The sequence below is a fragment of the Etheostoma spectabile genome, unplaced genomic scaffold (genome assembly GCF_008692095.1).
Source record: "Etheostoma spectabile isolate EspeVRDwgs_2016 unplaced genomic scaffold, UIUC_Espe_1.0 scaffold00018884, whole genome shotgun sequence".
NCBI lineage: Eukaryota > Metazoa > Chordata > Actinopteri > Perciformes > Percidae > Etheostoma > Etheostoma spectabile.
This window is the reverse complement of record NW_022604543.1, coordinates 6,192-27,150: the sequence shown is the minus strand read 5'-3', so window position 1 is coordinate 27,150 and position 20,959 is coordinate 6,192. Positions and strand designations below refer to the sequence as shown.

Below are 20,959 nucleotides of genomic sequence, written 5' to 3'. Positions count from 1 at the left end.
TAGTGGCTAGGATTTTGGCGTTCTCACCGCGTCCTGGGTTCCCTGACCGGGAATTGTCAGGACTTGGCAGATACAGGTGTAAAATTTGAAAGAGTAAGTTCCTGGACTCGTATTTGGTTGATTTAGATCAACCAAATACAGAAAAAAAACAATAACAGTCAGACTGAAGGAGGAGTCTTTCCTAGATATGTTATCCTCGCACTTGCACCCGCACCTCCGGCGGAGCTTTTCGGACATCCCTGTGGAGGCTGGGGGCATTGAACCTGAGTGGACAATGTTCAAAGTTTCCATTGCTGAAGCTGTGGCGGCGAGTTGTGGTCTTAGGGTCTTAGGTGCCTCAAGGCAAGGCAAGGCAAGCAGCTTTATTTGTATAGCACATTTCAGCACAAGGCAATTCAAATGCTTTACACAACATCAGTAAAAAGATAAAACAAGTAAAAACAGTTAAAAATCACAAGCATTAAAAACGGTAAAACACATGAATAGACAGTTAAAAACAAAGAGAAACATAAACACAAGAATAAAATTTACAGTGCAGCATAAGAAATTTAAAGAAATGATTAGTCATTTAAAGAAAGGCAGCATCAAATAGAAAGGTCTTCAGCCTTGATTTAAAAGAATGAGAGTAGCAGCGGATCTACAGTTTCTGGGAGTTTATTCCAGATATGAGGAGCATAGAAACTGAAAGCTGCTTCACCCTGTTTAGTTCTGACTCTGGGACAGAAAGCAGACCTGTCCCAGATGACCTGAGAGTCTGGGGGTTCATAGTGTAGTAGCAGATCAGCAATATATTTTGGACCTAAACCGTTAAGTGATTTATAAACTAGCAAGAGTACTTGAAATCAATCTTTGAGACACAGGAAGCCAGTGTAAAGACTTCAGACTGGAGTGATGTGATCCAGTCTCTTGGTCTTAGTGAGGACTCGAGCAGCAGCGTTCTGAATCAGCTGCAGCTGTCTGATTGATTTTTAGGGAGACCTGTAAAGACCCCGTTACAGTAGTAAAGTCTACTGAAGATAAAGGCCATGGACAAGTTTGTTCCAAATCCTGTTGACACATAAGTCCTTTAACCCTTGATATATTCTTAAGGTATAGTAGGCTGACTTTGTAATTGTCTTAATGTGGCTGTTAAAGTTCAGGTCTGAGTCCAGACTACACCAAGATTTCTGGCTTTGTCTGTTGTTTTAACATTGTTGTTTGAAGCGAGCGCAGACTTTAATCGTTCCTCTCTTGCTCCAAAAACAACCACCTCAGTTTTTCCTTCATTTAATTTCAGAAAGTTCTGGCACATCCAGCCGTTAATTTGTTCGATGCACTTAGTCAGTTTTTGTATGGACTATAGTCCCTGGCGATAAGGTTATGTAAATTTGTGTGTCGTCCGCATAACTATGGTAACTTATTTTGTTTTCTCCATAATCTGAGCCAGTGGAAGCATGTAGATGTTAAACAGAAGAGGCCCAGAATGGAGCCTTGCGGAATCCGCACGTCATATTTGTACGCTCAGATGCATAATTACCTATAGACACAAAGTAATCCCTATTCTTTAGGTAGGATTCAAACCAGTTTAGTACTGAGCCAGAAAGGCAACGCAGTTTTCCATCGGTCTAGTAGTATGTCGTGGTCGACCGTGTCAAATGCAGCACTGAGATCAAGTAATACTAAGATTGAAATTTTGCCATTATCTGTGTTAAGGTGGATGTCATTAAAGACTTTGACAAGAGCCGTTTCAGTGCTGTGGGTGTGGTCGGAACCCGACTGAAAGGTATCAAAACTGTTGCTAGTGACAAGAAATGGTTGAGTTGTTGAAAGACTACTTTTTCAATGATTTTACTTAAACACGGAAGGTTTGATATTGGATATAGTTGCTCATTAGTGAATTGTCTAGGTTGTTCTTTTTTAAGAGGCTTGAGTACTGCAGTTTCAGGGCCTGTGGAAAGATACCTGAAAGAAGAGAGGTGTTCACAATCTGTAGAAGATCATAAGTCAAACAATTGGAAACTTTTGAAAAGTCCCGTTGGTAGAACATCAAGGCAACAGGTCGAGGTTTCAGATGTTGAATAATGTCCTCCAGGTTTGTATGGTTGATCGTGTGAAATTCTGTCATATTGGAACTATTTTTGCTTGAACACTGTGACAACACATATCCTGGACTTGATATTGGAGGCACTGACTGTTTGTCTAATCTTTTGAATTTTGTCTTTGAAGAAGGAGGCAAAGTCATTGCAGGCCTTGGTAGATAAAAGTTCAGATGCTACTGTACTGGAGGGTTTGTTAACCTATCAACAGTAGCAAACAAAGCACGGGATTATTATTGTTCTAGAGAGATATATCAGCAGAGAAAAAGGACCTTCTTGCATTCTCAGTTCCAAATTATAATGCGAAGTCTCTCTTTATAGGAGTTATAATGGACCAGGAGATTTGTTTTTCGCCACCTTCGTTCAGCTTTCCTACACTCTCTTTTTTCTGTTCTCACCAGTAGGACATTCTCCATGGAGATCTTTTCTTACCAGATACAACTTTGACCTTAGTGGGAGCAATGGCATCAATACATTTGTTTTTTACAGTTGAAATTATCTACAAGCTCACTGACTGATAGCCCAGAGAGGGCTGGTGTGGAGGAGAAAAGCTGTATAAATGTGTCACTGGTGTTTTCAGTGATATACCGTTTCTGATTATCTTTGTTTGGACACTTTTGGGCACAGAGATAGTGCCGTTAAAGAAAACAGGAATGATCTGAGAGAGAGCAACGTCAGTCAACAACCTTGGAAATGTTCAGACCTTTGGAGACAATCAAGTCCAGAGTGTGCCCCTTATTGGGGTGGGCTCCGTCACATGCTGAGTCAGTCCATATTCTCAAAAACCACAACACAGCTCTTTGGTCCCCTGTCCTGGGGCTGTCAACATGAATGTTAAAATCACCCGCAATGATTACACAATCAAAGTTAATGCAGATAATAGACAGCAGTTCAGTGAAGTCATCAATGAAGGTTGCACAATATTTAGGGGCCTGTAGATATTAGAAACATCGCTTGAGGGGAAGATCTTAATTGAAGAGCACTATTTCAAAAGAAACAAAATTTCCATAACATATTGCGTACAGTGGAATGAGTCATTAAACAAAATGGCGACTCCACCTCCTTTCTTATTCACTCTATTCTCACTATAAAACTGAAGTTAGGGGAGCTGAATCGATGAGAACAGCAGCGCTGTTATTATGGTCTAACCAGGTTTCAGGTAAAAAACATAAAATCTAGATTGTGCTTAGTAATAAAATCATTGATTAGAAATGATTTTCTGCAAAGACCTGACGTTTAGTAAGGCTAGTGTTAGTGTGTTTCATTTTTTGGGACAGGCTGTAGCTGACGAGGAATGGATGCTAAATTTGCTAAGTTTGCAGTTAAGGCTTATTCACCATTCTTTCTATTACCTATCACAACAGAAATTGAGGAAGAATTGAATCCACAGGGCCGGGCTTGTCTTGAAAAGAGTCATTAGTATCACTAGTCCTGCAGCCAAGGCCCGCACATATCAGATAGTGCTTGCCAGATTTTGCACACAAGCGTCCTTATCAGTCTGGGGGGAAGGGAGTTTTTTTCATCCTGGTAGTGGTGCTTGGCGTTTTACTTTTGCCCGGGGTTGAGCCATGGGGTAGGAAGGGGTGCATAATTGATGGGGGAAATAAGGGAAAGGGTGTGTGGAGACATACAGTAGAGACAGCGGAAAATCCTCAGAAGGGTTCGGGGTTGGGAAGGTTTTGAGGGGTGCTTGAGGTGTGAAGAGGGGAGTGGAGGTTGTCGTGTCTCTGCTCTCTGGTCTCCCATGGTCAAATCTTTGCACAGACGGGGGCTGTGCTGGATCACTGCCGCACTTTGTTGTGTCTTCCTTTTGTTTTGTGACCTTGGCAGAGGGAGCAGATGTGTAGCGCAGAAAGTAAAGCAGATTAGAGGTGAACAGCTTTACTCCTGGCTTGTTAAGGGAAAGTCTATCTGCTTTAAAAAGATGTCTGCGCTCCCAGAAAATGTTTAAAATGTCAATGAACTTCAGAGAGTGGACGGTACATTCAGTTGAAAGCCATTTGTTTAGTCCCAACAGTCGGCTGAATCTCTCATCTCCTCTTCTGACTGACGGTATAGGACCACTGATAAACACATTGCGCTTAGGGGGGTGACTGTGTCAAGCAGTTCCCTAAAGTCCAGTTTCAGCAATTCAGACTGTTGCTTTAAAACATCATTTGACCCTATATGCAGAAAAATGTTCTTCACAGTTGGGTGTGCTGCCACGATATCTGGGATTTTTTGGGTCAAGTCAGACACCATGTCTTTGGGAAAACATAGTATTTTGGTGTTTTTACTGTTTTGTAAATCTTTTACAGCAGAGTCACCCACAATCAGGGTTTGAGGCCCAGTTGTTAGCTTTTTACTTTTTGATTGCTCTCAGTCCTTACCCTGCTGTGTGGTGAGAGACGCAGTCCCGGTCATCAGATGACTGTCCAGCGTCTTGCAGCAGAGGAGCAAATCTGTTATCCAGTTGCACCCAGGTTGTTGGGGGGCATTTTGTTGCTTATTTTCCCTTTTGCAGCTGTCCACGGCTGTGTCCTACTAGGTACAGGGGTTGAAGAGGCGCTTGCCCAGATGATAATGCAGGCCAGCCGGTCATATCACAAATCTCAGGGCGCTGTGCCCGGCCCGTTAGTCGTCCTCCCATTTCCCAGGAAAATGATTTACTCTTAGGCTTCGCACCAGACGAGTTCCAGGGAGGACCGCCACTTGTTGATTTATTACCAGTTCACCCTCCTGTTTCTTTGTAGTCTTGTTGGTGCTAATTAGCGTGTGTTAGCATACTTCTGTCCATTGTTATGGGTCCATGGTAAAGTGGTGTCATTTCCACAAGATCCGTTAACTTCCACGTTCACTTCTAGAAGGTGAACCTTGGTTTCCAGAAGTGCAATCTTCTGAAGGAGTTTGTAGTAGTCTTCTACGGAGAAAGGAGGCATCTTGCTGCTAATTAGCTTTAGCTACAATCACTGTAGGACAGGCTTGAGCTATTGGTAGGCCACGCTCACGCAGAAAAATTTTAAAATATGGCAATAGCCTACTATGTCTACAAAAAATGTATAGTCCAGTGTTTTTGAAGTGTCCAAGAGCCGCTGCTCATAGTTTCTCAGAGGAAAAGCACGATTATCAGCAAAAATATGCAAGCAGAAGCAGGAGCAAGCAGCAAAGCGTCTGCACTGTAAGAAGCAGGAAGCAATGACCTCAAGGGCCGGTAACCCACGAAAACCCTGGTGGACACCAGTAGTCAGGGAAGCTGTCCGACTGAAGAAGGAGTCTTTCCGGGATATGTTACCCCAGCGGATTCCGGAGACAGTGGCAAGGTACCGACGGGCCCAAAGGACTGCAGCCTCTGTCGTGACAGAGGTAAAGCAAGGGTGACGTTCAGAGAAGACATGGAGAAGGACTTTCGGTCAGCACCAAACCGTTCACCATCTCAGTAGAGGGAAGCGAGGAATCATCAAAGCTGTGTACAGTAAGGATGGGATGTTGTTGACCTCAACTGAGGAGGTAATAGAGCGGTGGAAGGAGCACTTTGAGAAACTCCTAAATCCAGCTGAAACGTCCTCTGTGACGTTTTCTTTAGATCTTTAAGAAGACCGATATGTAGATTGAATTAGATTTTCAGTCACTGTTGTCTCAATACTTCAGTGTCAGCCTACTTATTCTCTCCAAGAAATGCTCCAGTCCTTTCTTTGCATTAATACTGGTTCTTAACATGCTCCCACTGGCTCAGATTATGGAAAACAACAAAATAAGTTACCATAGTTATGCGGACGACACACAAATTTACATAATCCTATCGTCAGGGGACTATAGTCCAATACAAAAACTGACTAAGTGTATTGAACAAATTAACGGCTGGAAGTGCCAGAACTTTCTGAATTTAAATGAAGGAAAAACTGAGGTGGTTGTTTTTGGAGCAAAAGAGGAACGATTAAAAGTCTGCACTCAGCTTCAAACAACAATGTTAATGTTAATGGATCGTTGGTCTAGTGGTATGATTCTTGCTTCAAGTGCGAGAGGTCCTGGGTTCAAATCCCAGACAAGCCCTGAAGGGCAGGAGTTGTTACAACCCTAATCTGAAATTTAAAATCCAATTTGATGTTAAATTAGCCCAGATTAGGAGCAATCAAAATTGTAATACAAATGCTGGCTATTTCATATGTCCTGCTTCAACTGCACGCAAGAGAAAAAAACTGGGAAAAGAAATGAGGAACAATGAGCAGGACGTGACTCTCCTTGTTCATTGGTCTAGGTTTATGATTCTCGCTTAGGGTGCGATAGGTCCTGGATAAGACTACTTTCCATATAAGTAGAGGCATGGATTGAATAATCTGGTTTATTTATTGAATATGATGGAAAAGAGTGTCACGTACGAGGCAAATTCATCACAATATTACTTTCATTTCTTAGTGGCAAAATCAAGTTGCTTTCCAGCCGCTGCATTTATCAATGTACGATCATTCTTACGCTCTGATTGGTGTGATACGAACGTTTCATGAATATCACGTAAAGCCTGTTGTAAAAGGATTTTTGCGCTTATATCTCCCCCACCTCTTTTTTTTGTTTCATGATATGTCTCGGCAAGAAGTATTATGCTTTTGGGTTGTCTGTCCATCTCTACATCAGAATCAGAAATACTTGATTGATCCTGGAAGGGAAACTCTGGAAAAAAGCTTCTCCTTCGAGCCAGATTTGAACCAGCGACCTAAGGATTTCAGCTTTATGCCTCTACAGTCCTCCACTCTACCAACTGAGCTATCTAAGGAAGCTAGCACTGATGTATGAAGTTCCCATTCCGGTGATTGTGATAACACAGGACCCCCCTGGAGGTGCTTTCAGTGATAGAGCGCATGTCCAGTCTCAATACTATTACAAGATTTGAAGTGAAAAACTGCTGTCTAGCGATGGTGGTATAGAGGTGAGCATAGCTGCCTTCCAAGCAGTTGACCTGGGTTCGATTCCCAGCCATCGCATTATTTTCTTTGAATTGTGTTATTTGCTATTTTTACAAGAAGTCAGCAGAAAGGTTACTTGCCCAACCTGGTTTGATAAAACATTAGATCTCTTTGGGCTGCACAATTATGGCCAAGATTTTAATCATGATAATTTTGATAAATATGGAGATCACGATTATTTATTTTCTACTCCAAAGTGCTGGAAAGGAAGGTTTTATCATTCGTTGAACCTCAGGTTAAGAAGGAAAAATCTCAGCAAGGTGATGGATGATTCTAGTTACTTCACCATGTTCAGCCCAAATGACACAGCTGTGACATCACATTGGTTGGCTTCCAGCAATGTTATATATGAAGATGGCAGTGGTAGGATTTGAACCCACGCCTCCAGAGAGACTGGAGCCTTAATCCAGCGCCTTAGACCAGGGGTTCCCAAAACTTTCAGCCCGCGACCCCCAAAGTAACGGTGCAAGTGACTCGCGACCCCCCCCCCCCCCCCACTATAAACATTGCGCGCAACCGCGCACGCACTACAGGCCATCCAAACATGAGCATATTGACGACACAAAATAACACAACAGCCATGACATTATTCTACAGTAATTTACTCATTACTTTAATTTGAACTTAATCTCACCTAATGAGGTGGATGTGCAGTATGTTTGGAGCACAGCAAGTTAAAAAGCTCTATATTTTAATGTAAAATAGTTTTTATATACATTACACACTAGGCCCAAAAAAATAAAATCCCTTTTACCTATTTTGGCCATACAGTATTCGGTATTTCGTGGTGTTGGTTTTAATCGTCTGGAGTAACAACTGTGGGCATCAGCGATGGGGCGAAGGTAAAGCCCGGGTTGGTAACGCTGCTACCACCATGAGTACGGCGTGGATGGACTCCGTTCTGGACCAGAAGGCAGCGCCGGGCGCTCGCTCTGTGGACGGAGCGGTACACGGAGTTAGATGGCCGGTGGCTGCCTACGTGTTTATACAACTTTATACATCCTCAAACTGGCTGGAATCACACACATCCTCTCCAAGGAGGGCACCAGCAGGGACAGTGTCTGGAGGAAGTTCAGGCAGAACTGGCAGAGGAGCTGAGACACGAGTTTAGAGGAGGAAAGGGAGCGGGGCGCGGTCCGAGCAGCGGGGGGGGGCGCGGTCCGAGGAGCAATGCGCACCACAGCAGACACCAACACGGAGGCAGTGACAGGTTAGGTTAGGTTATAAATGTTCAAAGAAAATACTTTTAGGTGTTATTTGCATGTTTACATACCATATTTTTCAGATGTGAATGGAATAATTACGTTTTACTATGCCATGATATGAGTTATTGAAGCACCTGGGCAACTCAAGTGTATTTATCATGACAGATTATAGAGTTTAGAATCTTGCGGTTCCAGTACTTTTGGAATCCCGGCAGTTGTAGTGTTAATGTTGGAGACCGCTACTCGGAAAGAAAGAAAATCAAAACAGCTGTTCCCTTTTTATTTAGTTGCTTGGTTTTATTTTAAATTTAGCCACTAGTTTTATCTTGTGTTAAAATCATGGCTAACATGCTATTTCTAATCGTTTTTAAATTTTTATTTTATTTCTGGAAATCAACTCGCGACCCCCCCTCTCTGGCTCGCGACCCCCCTGGGGGTCCCGACCCCCACTTTGGGAATCACTGCCTTAGACCACTCAGCCACACTACCTGCGAAAGTCTGCTCTCCACATTGTGACAAACACCGGCATCGTAACTAAAGGTATGCTTGGTAATGGTATTGGAAAAAAAACCTTTGCAAGGAAATAGCCAATACTTATTAAAAAATGTTATCACACTTTGTCATTTTTCTCGGGCATTGTTGATTTTAGAACATTGTAACCAGCATTAAGTGAGTAGGTTTAAGTCTGTGTGAATATGGGCTGAGCATTTATCTGGGCTGAACTTGTGAACATCTTCTTTTGCATATTAACTGTAAAGAGCCAGCAAAGTGTATAGCTGTAAATCTGCTTCCTAAAAACAATAACAGATCCGGCACTCCTCTCCCTATTTTCTCTTTTGGCTTCTTCATCACTCTTTTTTGCCTTACTTCTATTAGCAAGTACAGTTCGGCAAAAACTAATCTTTGAGGTCATTGGTATGCAGGTCACTTGATGTAATAGAAGCAAATACATAAGGCCCCACCCAACAGTTTTGTGATACGTGGCGTGCAACTGTATGTCAATGATCAAGCTTGTTGCTGTGACCAAGAAACCACCAAAAAAATGACTGATACATCATCAGTTCCAAAATTTTCTTGGATGCCAAATATTTGAATTCAAAGTCAGAATCCAATTGACATGTAAGAACAAGACAATGCACGTCCAGCTTCTATCACCAGTCAGCCATTGCACCCACACTGCTGCTGTATGTGGACTGTGGCTTCTGCGTCAGTGAGGGGTCCAGCAAGCTGCAGACAAAGTTTGGGGAGTGGCCAGACCAAAGGAGGCCACCATCAGCCTCATTGAGCGGCTGCTGCAGGAGCTAGGAGTGGCAAACGGGAAGGACCTCATGGGGTTGCCACTGCAGGACCAGGTGCGCATGGAGCAATCTGGCATGTGCAGCAACACGTCAAGTGCAGGACCTGCCTGGCTGGTAGAAGCTTTCTGCTTGTTTCTTTGGGCTAACTGTATTAGCTTTAGACCAGCTGGTAGCAGCTATTAAATCAGCTATTTATTTGAGAAGTGGGAGCACTTGCAAAATAGCAGGGTGTTCAAATACTTATTTTCCTCACTGTAAGAGGAAAAATGTATTTTTAACAGGCAGAAACCTCAGACTAAAACTGGCTCATGGTGGGAAGTCATCTGACACAACCAGTTGGGGGAGAGGGTGAGAGAGAGAGAGAGAGAGAGAGAGAATGGAATGAAAAGATGACCAGTGGTAATTATGGCAGCAGTAAAGGTAATAGAATTATTACTAATATAAGTAGCAGTAGTAGTGCAGGGGGTAGCAGGGCGTCCAGCAGGACCACGGCAGCAGCTGCATCCACTACTCAGGTGCCACCACAATCCAAGGAAATCTGAGAGTGGAGAAAGCACAAGGGCTTCTGGAAAAAAGCAACATTAGTTACATGCATGCTTTTTTCAAGTATCAACAACAATCATAAAGATGATAGCCTACACACATCCATGCAGGGGGCACCCAGATTTGAACTGGGGACCTCTTGATCTGCAGTCAAATGCTCTACCACTGAGCTATACCCCCACACACCATATGTTAGATATGCTTATGGTGCAGCAAAACAATGGCTGGACCTCCACCATGTGGTTACCTTCACAGTCTGAGAAAGTATCCAAATCTCATCTACTGTATGAAAGGGAGTTACAGTTTTTTACAATTGCTATGACAGATTTTTCAATACTTTTAACAAATTTCCAAAATGTTTAACACAGTTAGCACTGCATCCGCATGTGTAAGCTATACTATTACAGTTTTTTACAATTCCTATGACAAATTTTTCAATACATTTAACAAGTTTCCTAAACTCTTAACACACCAACACACACAAAACACACAACTGGCAAAACAGTTAATTTCATGCTCAAAATCACACATTGTAAACTAAACTCCAAAATTAATTTTCAAAATACAGTAATACACTAACACTACACACTATGTCTAACAAAACACTGCACATGTTTCAAAATCAAATAATTATTCCAAACACTAACACATGTTCTCTTCCAACAGGAACATTTAGTCAATCATAACACAATGACAAAAGAAAACACTATCATCAGCTGACATTACAAAAACTCATTATTTTAGATGTGTCAGGTATGCCCTTATACAATAGACAATATATTGTATTGATCATAGATTGTGTTTTGAACATGCATTTTTTATTCAATTCAATTTTATTTATAGTATCAATTCATAACAAGAGTTATCTCGAGACACTTTACAGATAGAGTAAGTCTAGACCACACTCCAGAATTTACAAGGACACAACAATTCTAGTAGTTTTCTCCAGAGCAAGCAACAGTGCAACAGTGGCGAGGAAAAACTTCCTTTTAGGCAGAAACCTTGGACAGACCCAGGCTCTTGGTAGGCGGCGTCTGACGGGCCGGTTGGAGTTAGAAGAGTGGAAATAACAAAAATAGAAAAAAATAGCAGTTCTTTGTAGTAGATCATGGCATAGCAGGGCACTGTGCGGCATTACAAGGCACAGCAGGACGTAGCAGGATGAACATGGCATCGCAGAACGTGTAGTGGGACCATGGCGACAGCTACTACCCTGATTTTGGAGCCTCCCTGATCCGAGGAAACATGCTGGGGAAAAAGAACATAAGGACTCCGGGGAATGACTCCCCAGAGCTAGGTTAGTAACAAGCATTTCTGGGACATGGATGCACATAGATGGAAAAATAGAAAGATAGAGGAGAGAGGAGCTCAGTGTGTCAAAGGAAGTCCCCTAGCAGTCTAAAACTATTACAGCATAACTAAGGGAGACAGGGTAAAGAGAGGTGCCTGGTCGGGCTAGAACTCTCCCCAACCGGATCGGGCTGTATGTCACGTCTCCCTTTAGTTTTATTATATTCTTGATTATATGATACATAAATCTGACAACTATGACAAGAAGCAGGTGGGCCGGGTTAGGCGGACGCTGTGACTCCTCACTCCCTAACAATATTCAGTTCTATGCCCTAACTATGAGCTTTATCAAAGCATAACTAAGAGAGACAGGGTAAAGAGAGGAGCCTGTTCAGGCTAGAACTCTCCCCAACCGGATCGGGCTGTATCGCCCTGCCTTCCTCTAGTTTTATTATATGATAGATAGAACTTAACCGTTGCCTTTCAAGTTAATGACAGATCGGAGTTGCATTTCCGTGACGAAAAATTTATAAAAAGCTGTTTTCATGGCTCGTTGGTCTAGGGCAGGGGTCGGCAACCTTTACCACTCAAAGAGCCATTTGCACCCGTTTCACACAGTAAAGAAAAGACTGGGAGCCACTAAACCCTTTTGAAATTTTACAGTTTTTTACAGTTGCTATTGCAGATTTTTCAATACATTTAACACGTTTCCTAGGTTGCTATATGGTCCAAATTAAATGTAAAAAAAATAAATAATATTTCTCCAGTAAATTGCTGGAAGAAGAAGGCCCAAAGGCAAAACATTAAGACGTTTAAAGATGTTTTGGTTGGAAAACGTAGACATGTTTGAAACTTTTATTTTGTAAAAACTTTCTTCTCATCTCTAGAAACATACAAATTGTTTACATACATTCTTTTTTGGCTGACAGGAAGTCATTGTAATTTTCATTTTAGAAATACATTTTTGTCACCCATATATATATATATATATATATATATATATTTCTGGACTCCCAAAAGTTGGCAAAAACTCTAACCTTTGAGCATTGTGAGTTTAATAAGAGCAAATTCAATATTTGTGTAAATTGGTCCTCTCATCATTACCAACATACTGGAAGTTGGCCATTTTTAATTGTACGCTCTCAAGTTATTGTTGTTTTGTAGTTTAACGTCATGTTTTCCTACTTTGTGGAATTTCATTTAATAATCTTTGTCTGACATTTCATATTTTCTGTGACTGAATGTGGTTTTAAATCTGTTGAGGTCTGTTCAGACTGAAAGTAAAGACACTGATGATGTCATACAAAAATCAGAAAATAGAAAGCAAACTTGTAAAATAACATCAAGGATTGAATTGTTTTGCAATGTGGAACAATTAAATACAAAATAAAAGAAATAAAACAAGGCCTCGTGCTTGCCCTGTCCATGTGCAGAAAACCCCCCCAAAGCATGATGCTACCACCCCCATGCTTCACAGTAGGGATGGTGTTCTTGGGATGGTACTCATCATTCTTCTTCCTCCAAACACAGTTAGTGGAATTATGACCAAAAAGTTCGATTTTTGTCTCATCTGACCCCACAACCTTCTCTCTTGACTCCTCTGGATCATCCAAATGGTCGTTGGCAAACTTAAGACGGGCCTTGACATGTGCTGGTTTAAGCAGGGGAACCTTCCGGGCCATGCATGATTTCAAACCATGACGTCTTAGTGTATTACCAACAGTAACCTTGGAAACGGTGGTCCCAGCTCTTTTCAGGTCATTGACCAGCTCCTCGCCTGTAGTTCTGGGCTGATTTCTCACCTTTCTTAGGATCATTGGCACCCCACGAGGTGAGATCTTGCATGGAGCCCCAATCCGAGGGAGATTGACAGTCATGTTTAGCTTCTTCCATTTTCTAATGGTTGCTCCAACAGTGGACCTTTTTTCACCAAGCTGCTTGGCAATTTCCCCGTAGCCTTTTCCAGCCTTGTGGAGGTGTAGAATGTTATCTTTGGACTGCTCTTTGGTCTTGGCCATGTTAGTAGTTGGATTCTTACTGACTGCATGGGGTGGACAGGTGTCTTTATGCAGGTAACGACCTCAAACAGGTGCATCTGATTTAGGATAATAAATGGAGTGGAGGTGGACATTTGGAAGGCAGACTAACAGGTCTTTGAGGGTCAGAATTGTAGCTGATAGACAGGTGCTCAAATACTTATTTGCAGCTGTATCATGCAAATAAATAGTTTAAAAATCATACATTGTGATTTCTGGATTTTTTTTTAGATTATGTCTCTCACAGTGGACATTCACCTACGATGACAATTTCAGATCCCTCCATGATTTCTAAGTGGGAGAACTTGCCAAATAGCAGTGTGTTCAAATACTTATTTTCCTCACTGTATATTTCTAAACTCCCAAAAGTTGGCAAAAACTCTAACCTTTGAGCATTGTGAGTTTAATAAGCGCAAACTCAATATTTTTGTAAATTGGTCCAAACAGTCCTCTCATTACAACATACTACATATAACATAACATACAAGTTGGCCATTTTTAATTGTACGCTCTCAAGTTATTGTTGTTTTGTAGTTTAACGTCATGTTTTCCTACTTTGTGGAATTTGATTTTAATAATCTTTGTCTGACATTTCATATTTTCTGTGACTGAATGTGGTTTTAAATCTGTTGAGGTCTGTTCAGACTAAAATTAAAGACACTGATGTCATACAAAATCAGAAAATAAAAATCAAACAGCTGATTTATTCATCTGACTTGTTGAATAACATCAATGATTGACTTGTTTTAAATGTTTTGCAATGTGAAACAATTAAATACAAAATAAAACAAAGCCTTGTGCTGATTATTTGTGACTTGATTTGGTAGATTTTTTCTTCCTGCTGTTTCTGTGGTTAAACTCCTTGACAAGAGAATGTTTCTATCCACTAAAAGTGCTGAAAGACTCAGACATTATGGGATGGATCCCTACAGAGATGGACCTTTTAGTTAGAGAGTAAGATCATTTTAGTTTAACATGAAACAGACCCATCACCAAACCCACCAGACTCCATTTAAATAATCCCTACTACTATCATGTATAGGTTTCCGTAGTGTAGTGATTATCCCGCTCGCCTCACACGTGAAAGGTCCCCTGGTCAAAACAGGGTGGAAACACATTTCTTTGTTCATGTTGATTTCGCACAATCAAACTCTGCTGAGTTGAACTCTAAATAACCTACACGGAAAAATATTCCTGATGTGAAATTGTGGCCAGGCCTACCGCAGTTTCCATAGTGCAGTAGTCATCAAATTCAGGATTATCCTTTCAAAACATGATACAGAAAACTAATTGTATAAATCAAAGTTAAAAAGTAACATCACTCAAAGAAAGCTACTGCGATGGCTGGGAATCCAACACCGGTCATTTGCTTGGAAGGTAGTTATGCTCACCACTATACCACCATCGGTGGACAATGCAATGTTCACTGCAAATCTTGCAACACCTCTGGGCATTGAGACAGATTTTTGCATTAATTACCATAAACACAAGGAGATCACTACAACCCACAACATGTTAAAGTGCAGAGTTGGTAGACACTTGTTAAGTTATACATCCACTTTATTGCCTTTTTCTTGCTGCATTATTTCATTTTCAGAATTAGAGCTCTTCTAGTTCTTTTACAGTCAGGACAAAAACACTTGTTGGAGATGCCGGGGATTGAACCCGGGGCCTCATACATGCGAAGCATGAGCTCTACCACTGAGCTGAGCTGATATTTGTGTGCCTTTAATATCATACATGTGGCTATTATGAAAGAAACTGCCAAGCAAACACTAGCAGCAATTTTAAAGGTTCCATGGTGTAATGGTTAGCTCTCTGGGCTCTGAATCCAGCGTTCTGACTTCAATTCTTGGTTAAACCTCGTTTTAAGCCACAGTATAGGTGAAAAAAATCAACCTTTCAATTTTCCACATCTAGTTTAAAGTGAGCTTACAGGTTTAATGTCCTTGGCCAGTTAGACTGTAAACAGTATGTTGGTGGGGGCATGTTGAGGAGTACAAATTTGATCACTTGTTGAGTAAAGCAGGACATTTGTAGGCACTTGTTAGGTTAATCATCCATTTTATTGTCTTTTAATTCCTGCTGCAATATTTCATTTTCTCTTTCAGAATAAGAGCTCTTGTAGATCTTTTACAGTCAGGACAATAACACCTGTTGGAGATGCCGGGGTTCACAGTCTGCTAGTGGCCATGATGAGTTGGGACTTTGAGCTTTTCAACCGTTTTGGTCATTTTAGCCAATTTTCAACCCGTTTGTGCAATAACAATTGGTGTTCTCAGGCATTGTGCAAATTATGGTCTACCCTCCTGCTGTCCAGAAGACCGTGATCATGGCAACAGCTTAATGGTCTTCATTTACTTAAACTTCAATCTGTAGTTCAGGAGATTATTTTTTCCACAGCCAGTAGTTTTAGAAGCCTGGGTAGCTCAGTTGGTAGAGCACCAGACTTTTAATCTGAGGGTCCAGGGTTCAAGTCCCTCTTCAGGTGTAGAGTTGAGGTTCTTGAACACTTCAGATACTGCCATATTGTTTGTGTTCCATCCATAAGTCTTTAAAAAGAATTGTGGCTGTTTTTCAAGCAGGTTTGCATCATAATAATGTTGCTGGTAAGTCTAAATGTACAATAGGCAACCTACGTCCATCTTGCAAGCACCCAAATCTCTGTACTCATCTTCCTGCTTGGATAGAAGGTCATCTGGTGCATTTTTCTTGTCACGAGGGCTAAGTGCTGGGGTGCTGGTGTCGTGTCTTCCCTTTCTTCTGTGTGTCTTGTCTGTCTTGCCGTGAGGGCGTTCCAGGGGATCTAGAGAAGTGGCTTTCCATCTACGTTCCGTCATCCACTCAGCTGTTCCTCATCACTCATCACCCACTGCAATCCATAAACCCGGGCTGACCGCCTCTTCAACGCCAGATCATTACATGCACTATTGTGGTAACTGGGCTCCTAGTCATTTGCGCCTGTGTTGTTGTTTGTTGTTGTATTCTAGTACTAACTCTGCCTCTCCTTAGATCCATCCGTTGTCCCTCCGAGCTGCCTTCCTCCCTCACGCCGACCAGCCACCTGTCTACACCAGTGTTTAAACCCCTCCGCACTCATTAAACGTGCCTTTTGTATCTATATGGTTCTGGGTCTTACTAACCGTAACACTAAGAGTATAGAAGCGGAACAAGAGGGAGAGTTGTTTTTTTGCACCCACCAGCAATAAAGTTTACTTGTCTGAAGCTGTGTTGTTTGAATTAGGTTATCAATGTTTTGAGTGAAAAAGAATACCACAGCTCAAGTCCTCGGTAGGGCGACAGCTTTATTGTGGGATATGTATGAAGTGCTGATCTCTATGCTTTGATGGCAATTATCTGGTGTATTTTTCCTTCCATGGCAACAGCTTAATCTTCTTCATTTACTTGCACCTCAATTTATAGTTCAGGAGATTGTTTTTTCCACAGACCTCTGTTTTCGAAGCATGGGTAGCTCTATGTTGGTGGTACGTCTAAATGAACAATGGCCAACCTACATCCATCTTGCTAGCACCCAAATCTCTGTGCTGATCTCCCTGCTTGGATGGCAAGTCATCTGGTGGATTTTTCCTGTCACGAGGGCTTTTGATCAAACTACGTATAGTGCTATAGGACATTAAGAGTATAGAAGCGGAACCAGAGGGAGAGTTGTTTTATTGTACCCACTAGCAGTAAAGTTTATTTGTCTGTAGCCATAAAATTGCATTAGGCTATCAACGTTTTGAGCGAAAAAGAAAACCACAGCTCAAGTCCCTGGTAAGGCAACAGCTTGATTGTGGGATATGTATGAAGTGCTCGCTATCGTCATCTGCCATGCAGGTTTGCAGGATGTTCACAATCTGCAAGTGGCCATGATGAGTTGTGACTTTGAGCTTTTTAACCTTTTTGGCCAATTTAGCCAATTTTCAACCAGTTTGTGCAATAACATTTGGTATTTTCAGTCATTGTGCAAATTGTGGTCTACCCTCCTGCTGTCCTGTGCTTTTTGGTCTTCATTTACTTGCACTTTAATTTGTAATTCAGGAGATTGTTTTTCCCACAGTCTTCTGTTTCAGAAGCCTGTGCAGCTCAGTCGGTAGAGCATCAGACTTTTAATATGAGGGTCAAGGGTTCAAGTCCCTGTTCAGGTGTAGAGTTGCACATTTTACTAGATGAATTGTCCATTTGACATGCCTGAGCTCTTGTATGTCCAAGGACATACCATTTATGTTCTATAACCCTTTTCATTGGTTTGCTACCACTCTTAAATAATTCCTTTCATTGTATCAATCTCAGAAATAACCAAAGAATGACAAATTCCATTCATGTGCTTGTGCCGGTATTCAACCACCTGTCACTGTATTTTCAGCAGCAGTAGTGTTTTTTTGTTTTTTAAAACACTTGAAAGGCATTGCAATGGTTCGCAAAATTTAAGAAAAACTAACAATTTGGTCGTCAATCTTAATAAAAACTATGTATGTGGAGACCTATGTTCTCACACAAAGGCTAAGATCAACACTAGATGCTTTGTAATGACCCCATGAAAAGGCCAGGACAAAAGACTGTGTGCAAAGGTTGTATACATGTATGCAAGGTGTATGCATGGATGAGTGTGAGGTATGGTGTCAGCAATTTATGCTGGACAGTGTAAACCTAACAAAGATGAGGGGGAGAGGTGCTGGACTGAGAGCACCTCTGGGACAATCACAGATGCACAACCAATAATAAAACACTACTGAGTGAATAAGTTCAGAAAATGAAGAACATTGTTCAGAAAGCTTAATGAAGCTTCATTTGACCATAACTATTAACCACTTGAACCTGGTAAAAGGTATGAGGTACTCATGCATAGCTAGCCAGTGATTTACCTCCTGTAGATGGTGGTCGGCATGCCAACGAGGCTTGGAAATTTGCAGATGGTGATTCAGAGGAGATGTAACAGTTTAAAGTTTAAAGTAACTTAATTTTCTAAATTGTCCGCCTACAGTGCCAACGAGAGCTCTTCTCTAATAATACCGGGTAAGCAATAGCTATTCAACTTTAGAAGGTATTGTTGATCTCAGAAACAACGATAGACAACACCATCTTATCACAATGCCCATGTTGTGTTCCTTCAAAGTTTGCAAAAACATTCATCTGAACTCGCAAATCAATTGATGAGATTTTGGAGGTCAAAGGTTCAATGTCAAGGTGACTGTGTCCTCATGTCTGTCCATCCGATTCTTGTGAATGCAATATCCCTGAACGCCTAGAGGGAAGCACTTTAAATTTGTGGCACAATGGAGCCAAAGGTTGATGGATTGAAACCATCCTCTGCTAACTCTGTTAATTTCCATGGTGAGATGATATAACTGCTGGAAAAGTTGTTGACAGCCCATGAAAAGTGGCAAGTCATGTTCTGGCAGATTAAAAAATTGACATCCACTACCCTGTCAGGATCCTATAGTAATGCTGACTTTCCAGTGATGTGGTTGGGCTGTTTACAGGTTTTGATCATATCCATCGGTTGCATGGATGGGACATCAATACCCCGGTTCTATCACCTGATCGCTGTCTTGTCTTTGTCGTTCGACGACTATTTGGGCTCACACCTTAACACACCCGAAGCATCTCAGCCTAAAATCACGCTGCACCTCAAAGGACTCTCAAGCTCTCTCAGCTGTGCGTTTGCAGAAGAGCGCCTTGTTTTCTTGTAGCTTGGACAAAGGCTTTAGCTTATGACAAGGTAAACAGATTGCACCATTGTGCTACTCATTAGTGTGTCCACTTCAGTTATGTATTGAAGCACATCCTTAGAGCTAATGGCCCTCATTTATTAACCTAACGTACGACAGGCTTCACGTGAGATTCATGAAACGTTCCTCTCACACCAATCAGAGCGTAAGAATGATCGTACATTGATAAATGCAGCGGCTAGAAACGATTGTAATTTAAATATCACGCCCCACTATATTCTCAGTTTTGAGGCCTCGCCTCTATTATTTATGACAGGGCCAGACATAATCCGGCTAAGAAGCGGCACTTTTCAGAGGTGGGGATTTAAAGCCTGACATCCCAGGTGCTCTGGTGCAGCCAGATACCACCAGGCCCAGGGGAATATGCCGCCTAAGAAAAATGCAATCCTACCCGATGAGAAGAATAAACATTGTGAAAATAACAAAAATATGAATACATTAAACATATACGGGCATTGAACATATTGCTGCAGTCTCAGTCTTTGGATGGTATAGGTAGCGCCCCGTCAGACATGTCATGATATCATGACATGTTTAATTTACTATATAATAATTTTTGAGACAGGTCCTACTGAAGATCTGTTGGATCAGTCAGGATGGCCGAGCGGTCCAAGGCGCTGCGTTCAGGTCGCAGTCTCTACTTGAGGTGTGTGTTCAAATCCCACTTCTGACAACTAGTATTTTCATTTGGAACTAATGTCTAAGAGTTGATATTGGGAATAAAGAACTTAGCAGTTCTTTGTATTTAAGAGGACATGAATGTGCATGAGAAACGCAATTCCAAGTGCAATGTTTTGTGAGCATCTTTATTGTCAACACATGTAAAGTTCCTTAGGGGCCCGTAGTGGATGAAATGGTAAAACATTTGGCCCTGGATGCATAGAATTCCTGCCATATTGAGCGACAAAGTTTGGGTGTCCTGAAAAAAGGGTCTTGAACTCTATCTCGCCAACCTCTTTTTTTTACTGTTTCTTGTTATGTCACGGCAAGAAGTATTATGCTTTTGAGTCATTTGTCCATCTCTACATCAGAATCAGAAATAAAAAAAAACATCAGACATATGCAGTCTCTGTGGCGCAATAGGTCAGCGCAGTCGGCTATTAACCGAAAGGATGGTGGTTCAAGTCCACCCAGGGACGTTTGTTGCTTAAACAATCTGGAGTGAGCCAACTCTGGGATTTATCCTTCTTCAAGAGACCATAGAGCAGCCTGAAGATAACCCAAGTGGCCTTATGTCTATCAGAAGATACAGTTCTGGAAACCATGTACATATTAATCTTTACAGTCATCAGAGATGGGAAGTAACGAAGTACAAATACTTTGTTAACAAAATAATGAAGTACAAACACTTCATTACTGTACTCAAGTAGATTTTGCGGATATTTTTACTTTACTCTTTATTTTTTTTGGCGACTTTTTACTTTTACTCCTTACATTTTACCACAAGATCGGTACTTTCTACTCCCTACATTTTACAAAATTGGCTTGTTACTTTAGTTTTGTACTAAAGGTTGTCTATCAGGTGTGATTTGGAGTCCATGTCGGAGAATAGCGCGGACACGCGCCTCACACCACGAGCAGGCGCGCACGGCACATGGAGACAAAAGTGAGAGAAAAGAAAAAGAGACTAGCTGTCTGGAGGATAACCAGCTGAGATCGTGTGCGTCTTTGAGAACTGTAAGTCATATAACTGATGTTGTCAGTTCATGTGAGCATGTTGTTGTGTTGGTCTGTAGTTCTGGTACATTTAAAAGTTAGCTTGTTTACCTTCTTCTACTGTTGGCTAGGTTACACCTGGCTGTTGATTCGATATAATGGCGATTGTTGAACGTCCTTGCTCATT

At 41.5% G+C, this 20,959-nt stretch overlaps 4 non-coding genes across 4 annotated transcripts; 3 read left to right on the top strand and 1 right to left on the bottom strand.

Moving 5' to 3' along the window:
• The first annotated feature begins 6,032 nt into the window (after window positions 1-6,032).
• trnal-caa (transfer RNA leucine (anticodon CAA)) lies at window positions 6,033-6,104 on the top strand. Its single transcript has one exon. It is a non-coding gene; the product is annotated as a tRNA-Leu (tRNA).
• An 854-nt stretch (window positions 6,105-6,958) lies between these two features.
• Window positions 6,959-7,030, top strand: trnag-ucc (transfer RNA glycine (anticodon UCC)). Its single transcript has one exon. It is a non-coding gene; the product is annotated as a tRNA-Gly (tRNA).
• Window positions 7,031-10,166: 3,136 nt separating this feature from the next.
• Window positions 10,167-10,238, bottom strand: trnac-gca (transfer RNA cysteine (anticodon GCA)). The gene has a single exon. It is a non-coding gene; the product is annotated as a tRNA-Cys (tRNA).
• Window positions 10,239-20,181: 9,943 nt separating this feature from the next.
• On the top strand, window positions 20,182-20,255 carry trnan-auu (transfer RNA asparagine (anticodon AUU)). Its single transcript has one exon. It is a non-coding gene; the product is annotated as a tRNA-Asn (tRNA).
• Window positions 20,256-20,959: the final 704 nt, after the last annotated feature.